Here is a 12,661-nt window from a genome sequence, read left to right on the forward strand (position 1 = left end):
ATCTGACTTTTAGATTAATTATTCAATGAAAATCCGGAAAAATCGCGAAAATTTATGTGAAAATTGAAAATGTATGTCATTTTGGTTCTGAATATTCATGTTCAATTGAAATTGAATAATTTATAGAATTTCCGTCAGTCTACTAGAATCAAACTCTCTCGAATACCGCCTAACACGTTAAATTTCATAACATTTTTCCTCTAAATGGAATTCAATGTGACACTTATGAAAATTACTACTAGATTGTTAGCCATAATATCCCGAATTTTCTACTATTTTGGAGTACAAGAGACATTCAGTTGGATTTCCCCCCTCTCCCCCCTCCCCCTCTCCCAGCCACAGCCGAATTTCGATCAATAGAAATGCAGCCTTCAACGATATTCCGGGTTAATGCCATGTTCATATCAGAATTTCCTTTATTTTAACAGAAAATTTCCATTCCAGGTCGCCATGTGACTGAATGGAAGTATAACTAAAAAATTATCGAAATAACTTCAACTCTACTCCATCGCAAAATGTTAAGTATTACATTTCTGTTGGTTGACATTCCATGAAAATAGATTTTTTTTCCAACAGTGTAGTAAAAATAATCGGAATCTTCAAGGGGAGACTACTATATGAGTTTTAAAAGTCGTGGCCTATTGGAATAAGATTTCTCATGCATTGAAGAATGATTTTATATGTGTAAAAACGAATTATTAATGCAAAAAATTAATTGCTCATTGTTCGTTTGCCCCGCAGACGCTCAAAATATTAAAAACAACGCTTCCCCCTAGCCATTTAAAAAAATAAATTTTAACTGTATCAATATAAAAAAAATTATCAGTCAAATTCAACTAAAGACGACAATCACAACACTAAACAATCACAACAGGCAAGTTTTCAAAAAATTTTGAGATGAGAGTAAAAGGATTGCTTTGATAAGAAGTGAGAGTTACCACTCGAAACGTTGGCAAAAGGAAATTGATTTTTTCTATTAATTCATTGTATAATTAATACAGGCGATTGGCAAAATAATTCAGCTAGCTCATATAATTTTCTAACTCGTTTTCCTTTTTGGAAATTCTATCGTATTTAATTACCACTGAAATTTGAAGAAATTTCGTCATTGTAAATTCAGAATTTCGTGGAAAAATCAAAGAGAACTATAAATTCGAGTTCCATTTTTACAGAAAATGAGTAGAAAACCAGAAAATTCCGGTAAATACCTATATTCTTGAATTTTCAGGACAGTGACACTCCATGCGATTTAGGGGGAAAAAATCATGAAATTTCAGATTCCACTGAAAATTCATTGTAATTTGGCACTGAATATTCATATATTAAATTAAAAATTTAATTAAATTAAGGAATTCTAGTCTGCATGCTGCTTTAAATCCTGGAATTTTACTGAACTTTCAGTAAAACCTTAAATTTTATTATTTTTTCCCCTAAATCCCAGTCAGTGTCATTGTCCTGAAAATTAGTAGTCAACTATTCATGAAATTTAATTTTTTTTTCTAACAATGTATTAGTCAACAGCTGTCCAGTCATAATCAAGCTTTAATACGTAACAAAATTTTTCTGCGTGAAGAATTCTACCTCATTTCCAACCCAATTGTTTCGGCATTAAATTGGAAGAGAATTCGTTTCGATATGAATACCATCAGCTGGCTCACCAATGTAAATTATACATCCCTGGGTGATGACAAAATGAGACAGGCTTGCGCAATTTCCATGAGAAAAAAAGGAGGAACGAAGATATATTCCAATCCTGAGGCAATTTCAACGAAGGGAATACGACGTAGTTGGGTGCTTCCATGTGAAGTACGTGTAACGGTGAAACGACAAAATGTTCAACCCATTGAAATTTAATCCACCAAGCAGTGGTAAACGAGGAGGTGGTGGTGTAAAGAGCACAATGGGAACCACGAGAAAATAGCGGTGATATAATCGGTTATCGGTAACTATATAACCGTCGTATACCACAGTTGCACTCCGGAATCATTAAATAAAGATGGGAAATGGCGGCCTTTGTCTAACGTTGTAGCGACGTCGGATGAGTTCGTTGACATTTCGATCAAGCATAACACAACGGTTCCGGAAAATCCTGATACTTCTGTATGCTTATTGTAAATGATTAACGTGAACGGCGAGAATTAAAGAGAATTATGGGAACGCTATGTTGTGTTGAACTTGCAGAGAGTACCGGAGGTACAAATGATACAGAATATCAAAGTTTCATTGTCCCATTCATTACGCTCATTCAAAACTTTGCCAGTACAGTACCAACTGTTGCCTCTAAACATTGTATAACACAGTTGGAGCTATCGTGATGACCACGAATTCCAGCCGGCAATACATGTATCCAACACCCGAAAATTTCGGATGCATTCGATATTTCAGGACCGTAGGGTTGAAAATTGTGGCTGAAATTTCTGGTATTGTTTTTGGAAGTTTTCATGCGGTGACAATTACACTAGAATTTCAAGGAATTTCATGTTTAAAAATTCACAATTGATGAAAGACTCAGTACACCCAAAAAAAAAATTACTTTTGATCAGTAGAAAAAGTACTTGTACAGTACCAAGGGGTTTCTGGGGAAAAGGCACATTTTTGTACTTCCTCGAAGTTACAAAACAACTTGATGCAAGTATCATGCGTACTGTGTAGTGGTGAGAGGTACCTCAGTACTTGTCACGGTTCTAGGAAAGATGTTCCCCGGAAAATCGTTCCCGGAAAATCGTTCCCCGAAAAATCGTTCCCCTGGAAATTCGTTCCCCAGAAAAATGTACCCTAAAAAATGGACCCGGACAAAATGGTTGTTCCATTGGTCCATTGTCATGGACTGTTGTTACAACAGTTTTTGGAGTAGGGTGGGGGGTATTTGCGTTCCACATTTTTCAGGTAGGCTAATGGAAATAATGGATGGAATGGATTTTGGATAGGTGGGAATTCCTTCTCAATATATTAGTCTACAAATAATTCGAGAAAAAATTCAGATATTTTCAGACCAGGAATCGAACCCGGGACCTTCCGATTACCAGTCGGGTGCTCTTCCCAGCTGAGCTATCCGAATATATACTGATTTCCATTCAAATTATTTGTCCATATTGAGCCACACCGTCCTTCATACGGCAACCATTTTTACAACAGTTTTTCAAGGTAAACACTCATCACCTAAATGAATAAATATAGATGAACACGAAAGATTACGAATAAAGGGAGATTTTGTTGGCCATCCTAACAAAATAGGGAACAAATTTCCGGGGAACAATTTTCCAGGGGAACAATTTTCCAGGGAACAATTTTCCGGGAACGGTTTTCCGGGAACGGTTTTCCGGGAACGATTTTCCGGGGAACATCTATCCGGGTACCCTAGTCACAAGTATTTTATTAATTAGGACAAGTAAAAAAATTACTTGTACTGAGTACCTGGCTGGTTCTTTTCAAAAGTACCAAATAAACTCAATATAAGTTGAGTATAAGAACTCAAAAATGTTTTGCTACCTCTTCTAAAAACCGAATTTCGTCAAAAATTCAAAAATCCAAATAATTTCCGTTTTGTGAGTAATAAAATTGAAAAGACATTGAAAATAATTTTTCGAAGCCTTTTAAATGTTGATAACAACATAAAACATAAAAATCTCAACGAATTGAAATTTTGTAGGTTGGAAGCATAATAATTCTCGAAAGCATCCATAAAAATCTATTGATTTTTTCCTACGAAATAACTTCTGCTGAACATTTCTATTTACAAAAATGCATAAGAAAGCCCATTTCATCCGGTAATAATATTCACTTTTTTCAATAAAGTAATCAATTGGAAGTACTGAAATGAAGTCCTAAAAGTACTTGAGAGAAGTTGAAAAATTACTTTTCACTAGATCCAGATCCAGATCTAGATTTCCACTCGATCGGCAGATGTGGTACTTCACCCAAGGACACAAAATGTACTTGGGACGAGTATTTTTAGAACTTTTGAAACGTGAAGTTCCCCCAAGTACTGGTTTGTACTGGTGAGAAGTAATTTTTTTTTAGGTGTAGAAAGTGTAAATTTGCGTCCAATTATTCAACACTCCGTCGGTCGCGTGGGTATTTCGACCAAATTCGTGGAATTTCGAGAAGAAAAAATTGGAAATAAAATAGATCTTAGACGAAACCCAGCTTGTGTGACGGCTGAAACTACTTGTTTTTATTACAAAAGTTACTGATAAAAAGACGAAAAAAATAAAATAGGACATGGTTTTGAAAATTCGGTAATATGAGCATCTAGGGGGTCAAAAAAAAAATTCAAAATATTCTTATAGATGGTGGAAAATCGAAAATTTTAACGTGTCATAAATCAAAATCGGGTGAATACACGAAGAAAATTATTTGGTGAATTTCACCAATTAGTTGTAGAATTTCATTGACTTTTTAGTGAACTTCGATAGTGATTTCATGTGTTTTTTTCAACAGCGCACAATATTAATAATATACGACGAAAATTTCCGGTATTCTTGCAAATTGTTCATCATTTGAATAGAAATTTTCCTAGGAATTTCCGAAGTTTGTAGGAATTTTGCTCAAATTCCTAGAAAATCCATCATTGAAAATTTACAATTTAATGGAAAAATCAATAGAAACGGAAATTTTTAGTCCAATAACTCCATGACAATTAATAAAAACAGAGAAAATTCTGGCACAATTCAATTAATTTAAAATTCAGTGTAATTTAGGACTGAATATTCATTTCTTAATTGTAAAATTTATGCAAGTTGTGACATTTTGGTCTTCCTACTGCCAAAACGTAGAATCAATTAATTGAGTTTTCAGTAAAATTCCAAATTTCAATACTGTACCCCCCTTAATCGAATTCAGTATCGTTTTTCGGAAACTAACACAAAAAAGGTCATCAAATTTCCGTTCTTATATCACAGACCCAGAAAATTTTTAGTTCCAACACTGGAATTTTTACTGACGCTTTCCGTGTAGAGGTGGATTGGTGGACTGAACGCTTACCTCTACTACTCGCCGATGGGATTCCCCTTCGTCCCTCGAGGACCAATTTCTACTTGCAATATGCAATAGATGCGTCTCACACAGTATTTCTAGTAATTTAAATTTTAACTCCACTCAATATCAGAAATGATTAGAAATTCTGAGAGGATAAAAATTATACTCTTTCCCATCCAAAAATCCAAAAATCCAAAATTTTCAGTCAATAGAATTGCACCATTGAACGTTATTTTGTATAGCCTACACGGTGTTCACACTTTAAAAATTATCGGTCTTAAATTATCCTCTCGCGTACGTTCGCGTACTTACGTTTGAAATTGATTATTTTCAAATCCATGAAGAATAACTTGACCAGACCAACAAAATTGGAAACCGATTGTAGCTTTAATTAGATATCGATTTCAAGATTTTCCACTCATTAAAAATAATCGCATTTGAAATTTCCCCTAATGCTTTCAGTGTAGAGTTGGATTGGTGGACTGAACACTTATCTCTACTACTCACCGATGGGAAATTCTCCTTCGCCCCTTGAATAAAATTTTTTTTACGGATTTTCGCTTTTTTAATCAACAACTCTTAAATATAGCGTCGGAGAGAAAACTGTTATTACAGTTTTCCTCTCCAAATGAGCCCCTCAAACTACCCTCACGAGGGCGACATTTCATTTAGGGACACCCTGTATATAGAAAGTAAAAGATCTTACAGACACGGAGAGAAATTTTCAGTAAAAATTACGGAACGCTCCGGAAACATTCCGTGACAGTTCCGTAAAATTTCCTACAACCACATTTCGCTCCGGAATTACGGAAAAGATACGTAATTTTTATTGAATATTTCTCTCCGTGGATGAAATTCCAACTTTTCATCTCCCAACTGGTAGTTTCACCTCACACTGTTAAAAATTTTCATTTGAATTTTTCATGTCCAATCTCAGAAATTTTCATCATATTTAATTCCACTGAAATTTTAGGAAACTTTGTCATTAAAAAAACAAATATTCCACTAATTTTCAGTTTAAATGATCTGAAAATCGCTAAAATACTTGATTTGTCTGTTCAATTATTCCGTGAAAATTCTGCAAAATCAGGAAAACTTCAAGGAAAAATTAAAAATTCATGTGATTTTATTTCCGAATATTCATGTTCCATTGATGAAAATTCCATCAAATTGTGAAATTTCCGTCTTACTTTCACTGAAAACTCATGAATTGCCGCGAATTCTACGTTAAACTTGAAATTCCATAGTCATTTTTCCCGTAAATTGCATTCAATGTCGCTCATGAGATTTAGTACCATATTTTCTATGAAATTTCGAAAAATTTCCAACAGTGTAGGGTTTGGTCAATTCTTTTGACCAAATTTGGATGAGAGAATCAATCTCTCCAATACACGGAGAGAAATGTACGAGAAAAATTACCGTGCCCGCACAGTAAAGTTGGTTCAGATGGTCTTTCCAGGCCAAATGTACCGCAAAGAGTAGGAAAAAGTACTGTTGCACGAGTCATTTTTCGGATAAATGTGGGGAAAAATTCTTGTGCAGCACGGTAAAATCGAAGCGACAGTGAATTTTTACGAGAAATACGAGAAAAATTATGACACTGACTGGCAAATTTTTCCGGTGCTCTACCAGAATCCTAGGACCCGATCGCGCATTCGTAAGATTTCGGTACTCTTCGTCCCCCCTCCGCAACCACGAACATCGACTCAACGTGACCAGATGATTTATTCCGTCGCCTCCTCTAGCCTCCTCTCTCACATATCTCCTTACTGAAACCCCAGGTTAATGTTTTTCATAATATCAATTCAGTGAAATATTAATTAGTGTTGTGATAAAACGGTTAAGAAATAAAATAAGTGCCCTTTATTTTCGCTTCATGAGGTGTATAACGCTGTAGATATACATTGGCCTGTCAAACGTTCCACATACGTTTGCCGCGCATTCCGCTTTTAATATGGGAGAGAGGATATGGAGGAGAGGTTAAAATAAAATTAATAGGATGATATGCTGAATGACAATGTTTACTCATTTTTAACTATTGAATGAAATTTATCATGTAATAGAAAACAGTCAGGGATCAAGCTTTTATTGTGCGTTACCGGAATTTTTACTATGCAGCACCGGAATTTTTCTGGTGCTAGACAATTGAACCCACTTTACCAGACGGCACGGTAATTTTTGCCTGAATTTCGCCTGAAAAATTCTGGAATTTTTTTCTCTGTGTACCACTTGAACTGCAAAATTAATAATGTCATTTCCTCAAGGTCACCTGCATGAACACGAAGTTGTCAAATCATTGAGAACAATTTTTCAAACTTCAAAACTTGACTCTTCCGTTTAGTTGCAATAAACTTACCGGGAAATACCCGATAATTGAGGAGCTCTTATGGTATTGTAATGGTGAGTAGGAATCATGAATCCAGAGTCCAGACGTAGACACAGTCACCCCATTATTATAAGTAATTATTTTTTCGTGAATTATCACATTTTTAATTTTATGATTTTATTTTATGCATTCTAATATTCCATATAAAATGCAATATTATTTCCCAAAAAACATCTGTTCTTTTCTCACTCATAAAACAAGTAGAATAAAACTCAAAATAGAAAGAAAATGACGTAAAACAGAAGTGGAAATTTGGACTATCTCAAAAAAAGTCGACATGTGCTAGTGGAATTTTCCCGTCATCTTCAGATGGTACTTAAAAGTGACTTTGACAAATGGTAATAGGGCCAACTTGAAAACCGATGATGCAGCTGTTGCCATCGATCAGGTGAACATTCTTCAAATGCTGTGACGTAATGTAGGTCTTAATTCTCGGATGACTCAAAATCCAATTTTTATGTGCAGTTGAGCGTGGATGAAAATACGTCCGACAGTGCCTAGTCACGAGAATGCGCTATTGTGCGATCGCAATAAATTTCATCAGCGCTATCCGCAGTATCTGAGTACTTCATCCAAACTGCATTTTCAATTCGGAGAGCAATGAATCATCGGGGAGCCGACGTGACCTTTGCTTGAGAACAGTTTTAGATACATTATGGATGTGCAATAAAACAAAAGACACGGCAAGTTGCATGTGTGACAGAGCTGACGATAGTCCACTAGACTTGACAATAGCTGTTTCTGTGCTAACAGAGTACTTCCGTCGAGTGCTCTCATTGTATGCTGTGGTGAGATCAACTTTGCGTGCCTCTTCATGTATAAACTAATTCCGTGTATTCTTCTGGTTTAATTTCATATGCACGAAGTTGTTACAGAGTTTCGGATGTCATGGGGATCCACTCCATGAATCTTAAAATGTTCGACAAAAACTCGGTGTTTGTTTTAAGAACAGCATGCGGGACGGAATTCAAATTGGTGACGATTCTAAATACACTCAAGCGCACTCAGGTTATTTAGGACTCTTATCTCATTTTATTTTTTGATTTACTAAATTAAAAGTCAAGACAGCAATTCTTTTTGGGTTTTGATTGGTTCATAGAGTTTTTTATACGATATTTTTACAAGGGTTTTAGTTTCTCCCAAGTCTATCCCGAGTCGAAATATGAGTTTTCTATTAATTCTCTATGCTTCATTTTCGTGCTCTTTTAATCCTCTATTGCCAGAAATACTCTTTTAGTTTTCTTTTGAGAAAAAACATACTCTCCGAGGAGGATTAAAAGAGGAGTTTACGAATCCTCGTCCTCTTAAATGTTCTGTTTGGGGATGGAATATTTAGGTCTCTTTTCGAGATCTGTTGAGTTACATTTTTCACTCCTTTTCAATAATATAGGTACGTATGCAAAAATTTAATGGGAAACCTTGCGAATTTGCTGCGGAATTCTATTGAGTTCCTAATAGAATTCTATTGGTAATTCTATTAGTTTTCTTCTGATTATATTGCAAAATTCAGTCTTTTCGCGCGATTTCTTACAGAAATTCCCCAAACAAGTGAATAGATTTCGATTTTCGTACAATTTATTTTATTGCTATTTTTAAAATATATTTCAAATATTTTGAGGTCTTTATTTTTTATGAAGTATTTTTTCCAGATTTATTCATTTGATTGAAAAATAAATCTTAGTGGTAGCAGATGCATAGCACATGAAATAAAATACAGTTTCACTTCTCAGTTAAACCAGGAAAATACTCAGATATTGAAATTTGACTTCAGTTGATATTCTTAAATTGCTGATGAATGGTCTATAAATTGAATTTAATACAGAGTTTGAAATGCCATGAAGATCTACTCCATGAATCTTAAAGTGTTTGACAAAAACTTTGTTCTAAGAGCAGCATGCAGGGCAGAATTCAAATTGGTGACAATTCCAAATACATTTAATAGTACACTGCTAAAAAATTACACTTGAAATTTCAGTTAAAAAATCTTGAAATTTTTAACAATCACTTATTCTCGCGAAATTTTCATGTATTTTGTTATTGAAAGATCAGTTGAATTTCGGAGTATTCAATGGAATTGGAATTTTCAGGTCCACATAACAATGAAAATCATTGAATATTTTGAATAATCAAGGAACAATTATCCTAAATTTTCAATCCACTGAAAATTCAGTTGGATGTGATGCTCAATTTCTGCAATAAATTTCAAAATTCTAGATGTCATTGAAATATCAATGATAATCTTATATGAAAAACCCAACTATCCTGAATTTCCAAACTTGAACTGCATTTGTTCTGGCGCAGAAAATTTTTACTTCGCATTAGCTTCATTTTTTCCTCAGAAACTAAAATATTATAACTTCCAAAAACCCCTGATTAATATTTTCGAAAATTATAAATCCATCGTGCAAATCGTTTTATTATGTCCATTGAGTAGAACATTTCCAAATTTCGGTTTCGGTAATGACGTTCTTCCCGGCGACTATTAAATATTTCCGACAAATCTGTTTATTACGGGTGTTTCGTGAATCCCTCGTCTCTCATTAACAACGATCGAATTTTTCCCCGGCATTTCCCGTCGTCTTAAAATTCAAATCTTCTTCTCGACAAAAACTTTATTACGGTCAAAATATTAATTCCAAACAGTTTACTACGGTCGAAAATATTCGCTCGAAGCATTTTATTACGGTCGATATTTTCCCGAATCCTCAAAAACATTTAATTTTCTCCGCACTTTTATCATCATTGCTCTAGACGGGTCTTAACGATTCGGTTTTCCCAATCCCTGTAATTTTCCTGGCAGAGTCATTCCCCAATTCTAGGTATAATAAGGGCCTCAGTCCCGCACTCCTCCGTTTTGCAAAAGGGACACGTCACAGAGATAGTCTTTCTCTACCTCCCCCAAGCGTGTCTCGCCATGGTCCGTGCTTGTCCTTAAGAGTCCTAACATTTCGCTATAATCTTCAGTACTTTCCAAGTTAACGAATTACACCGCGTCGGTTACGTTCGATCTTTAATAAATATCAGACAGACTCTCTCGATATTTTTATAAGCATTATTTGATATCCGTTTTAAATTACTTTCATATTAAACCTGTACAATCGATAAGTAAATAAATAAATTATTCAGTTAAATGTTACAAAATTATTTTAAATTAAAAATAAAATATCTTATCACAAACACCTCTTCAGTATTAATTCACTGAACGAGTGTACAGCATTCAATTCCACAACATTAAGAATTCAAATCCAACTATTATTTAATTTTCAAAAAAATTCCAACAGTGTGAGTCGTTCGAGGTCTTAATTTGTTAGGAAGTACATTTTTTTAGATTTATTGTTTTGAATGATGTACACTGAGAGCAATTTCAATGGTAATTTCAGCTACAAGGAAATTGTCAAAAAAATAATAGTTACGGTAACAATAAATATTGTAGATTCGCCTATTACATTAAAGTGAAAATTACATCATAATGTTGATAACACTATTTGATATAGTAAATCGAACGATGAATCCTAGTTTAATCTACAAAGTTTATTGTAACTGTAAATATAATTTCTTTGACAATTCCCTTGCAGTTAAAATTACCATTGAAATTATTCTCAGTGCATAAATCTTCAGTCGATTTGCTTGTATGAGATACAATTTACTTTAATCTAACTAGTAATTTTGGGATTTCTCGTATTTCCGTTGCTTAAAAACACTAATAAAAATCATTGGCCGAGATTTCAAGGAATTTCGTTGTTGAAAATTCAAAATTTTAGAGAAAAATCACTACAAAGTTCAAATCTCATTTCAATTATTCCTTAAAAATTGATAGAAATTACAAAAAATCATGTAAATTTCGTGTAATTTGTTACTGAATACTTATGTTTCCATTGAAAATTCAAGTCAATTGAACTACTCTCAATTGCCAGAATCTCAAAAATTTAGAATCCCTTTGAATTTTCAATAAAATTTGAAATCCTATCATTTTTTTCCTCTAAATCGAATTCCATATCACTCTCCGAGAAATTAACACTAAACTCTCCACCAAGTTTTAATTTTCTTCTCACCGTATACCTACGATAGCTGATCATTTCTAGTCATTATTAAACTACTATGTTATTGGCAGCAGGAACCGTCGAAATCATATACATTACGATGGAAGAAATAAAGACTCCCTCTGACTCTGGATCGATTTTTATGAGATTCAATACATGTATATAGGTATATCTGTGTATAGTGTATCCATCTGTATATACTATATAAGATTGTGAGAAAGCTGGACCGTAAAAACCCTATCTTCTGAGCTTCATCGAGCGTAAACTCGCGTAATCCATCTATAAAATCGAACTAGAAAAGAGGGTTATATATCTAGAAGGGAGAAAAATCATGTTCAATACATAAAATGTGTAGGAAACAGATAAAATTCCATCAAAGAGATGAAACATTCAGTAGTTATTGGGTAACCCCACATGACTTCTAATTAGAAAATCATGTTTTCCACAATTATAGTCACTTAATCTCATTCTCACGTATGAAAAAGTCGAATAGAAATTTTCTAAATGGATTGCGTATAGAAATTCTAGTGTAGGATTTCCGCATATGATATTCGGATATTCCTATATGAATATTTTCTATACGAATTATTTCTATACATAAATTTTTACATAAATTTTTGTTTTCATACGAAAGATATCTAAACGATCGAGAGAAAAACGTAGAGAAATGTCGCAACTCCATACGAAATGTTTCTATACATGTGGCAGTGGGTCGTATAGGGTCAAACCTGTAGAAATCGTATAGAAATAATCTGTATAAAAAATATCCGTATAGAAATAACCGAATATCGTATACGAAAATCCTATAGAAATTCTTCTTTAAGGGGAAACTACTATGAGTTTTAAAAGTCCTAGGCTATTGGAATGCGATTACTTATATATTGAAGATCGATTATATATGTATAAAAATGAATAATTAGTGCAAAAAAATTAATTGTTTATTGTTCGTTTGCCCCGCAGACTCTTGAAATGTTAAAAATAGTCCAGGGCCTCCAATTTTTGAGCTACAAAGGTTTCTTTTTTTCCATAATTTTTGAAAAAATATGTGCAGTAATAATTTCGAATTAGTTTTTTGAGATTCAACTCCTACACAGCTAACTTCATTATGTTTTTCAATAAAAAATTGCACAATTTATGTAAAATAGTCTGAAAAATGTTTCTGAAAAAATCGAAAATATACTTTACATATTTTAAGGATAATCTTTCTGCCTATTTGGAGAAATCGAATTCCAAATCGCCCGCGAGTTTTAAAACCCAT

At 33.8% G+C, this 12,661-nt stretch overlaps 1 protein-coding gene and 1 non-coding gene across 2 annotated transcripts in view; one reads left to right on the forward strand and one right to left on the reverse strand.

Moving 5' to 3' along the window:
- The window catches only part of LOC107038772, a 469,173-nt gene that overhangs the window by 265,077 nt on the left and 191,435 nt on the right, over positions 1-12,661 (forward strand). The window lies entirely within an intron of this gene.
- On the reverse strand, positions 2,985-3,058 carry Trnat-ggu. Its single transcript has one exon. It is a non-coding gene; the product is annotated as a tRNA-Thr (tRNA).

The sequence above is a fragment of the Diachasma alloeum genome, unplaced genomic scaffold (assembly GCF_001412515.2).
Source record: "Diachasma alloeum isolate Michigan unplaced genomic scaffold, Dall2.0 Dall_scaffold_00288, whole genome shotgun sequence".
Taxonomy (NCBI): domain Eukaryota; kingdom Metazoa; phylum Arthropoda; class Insecta; order Hymenoptera; family Braconidae; genus Diachasma; species Diachasma alloeum.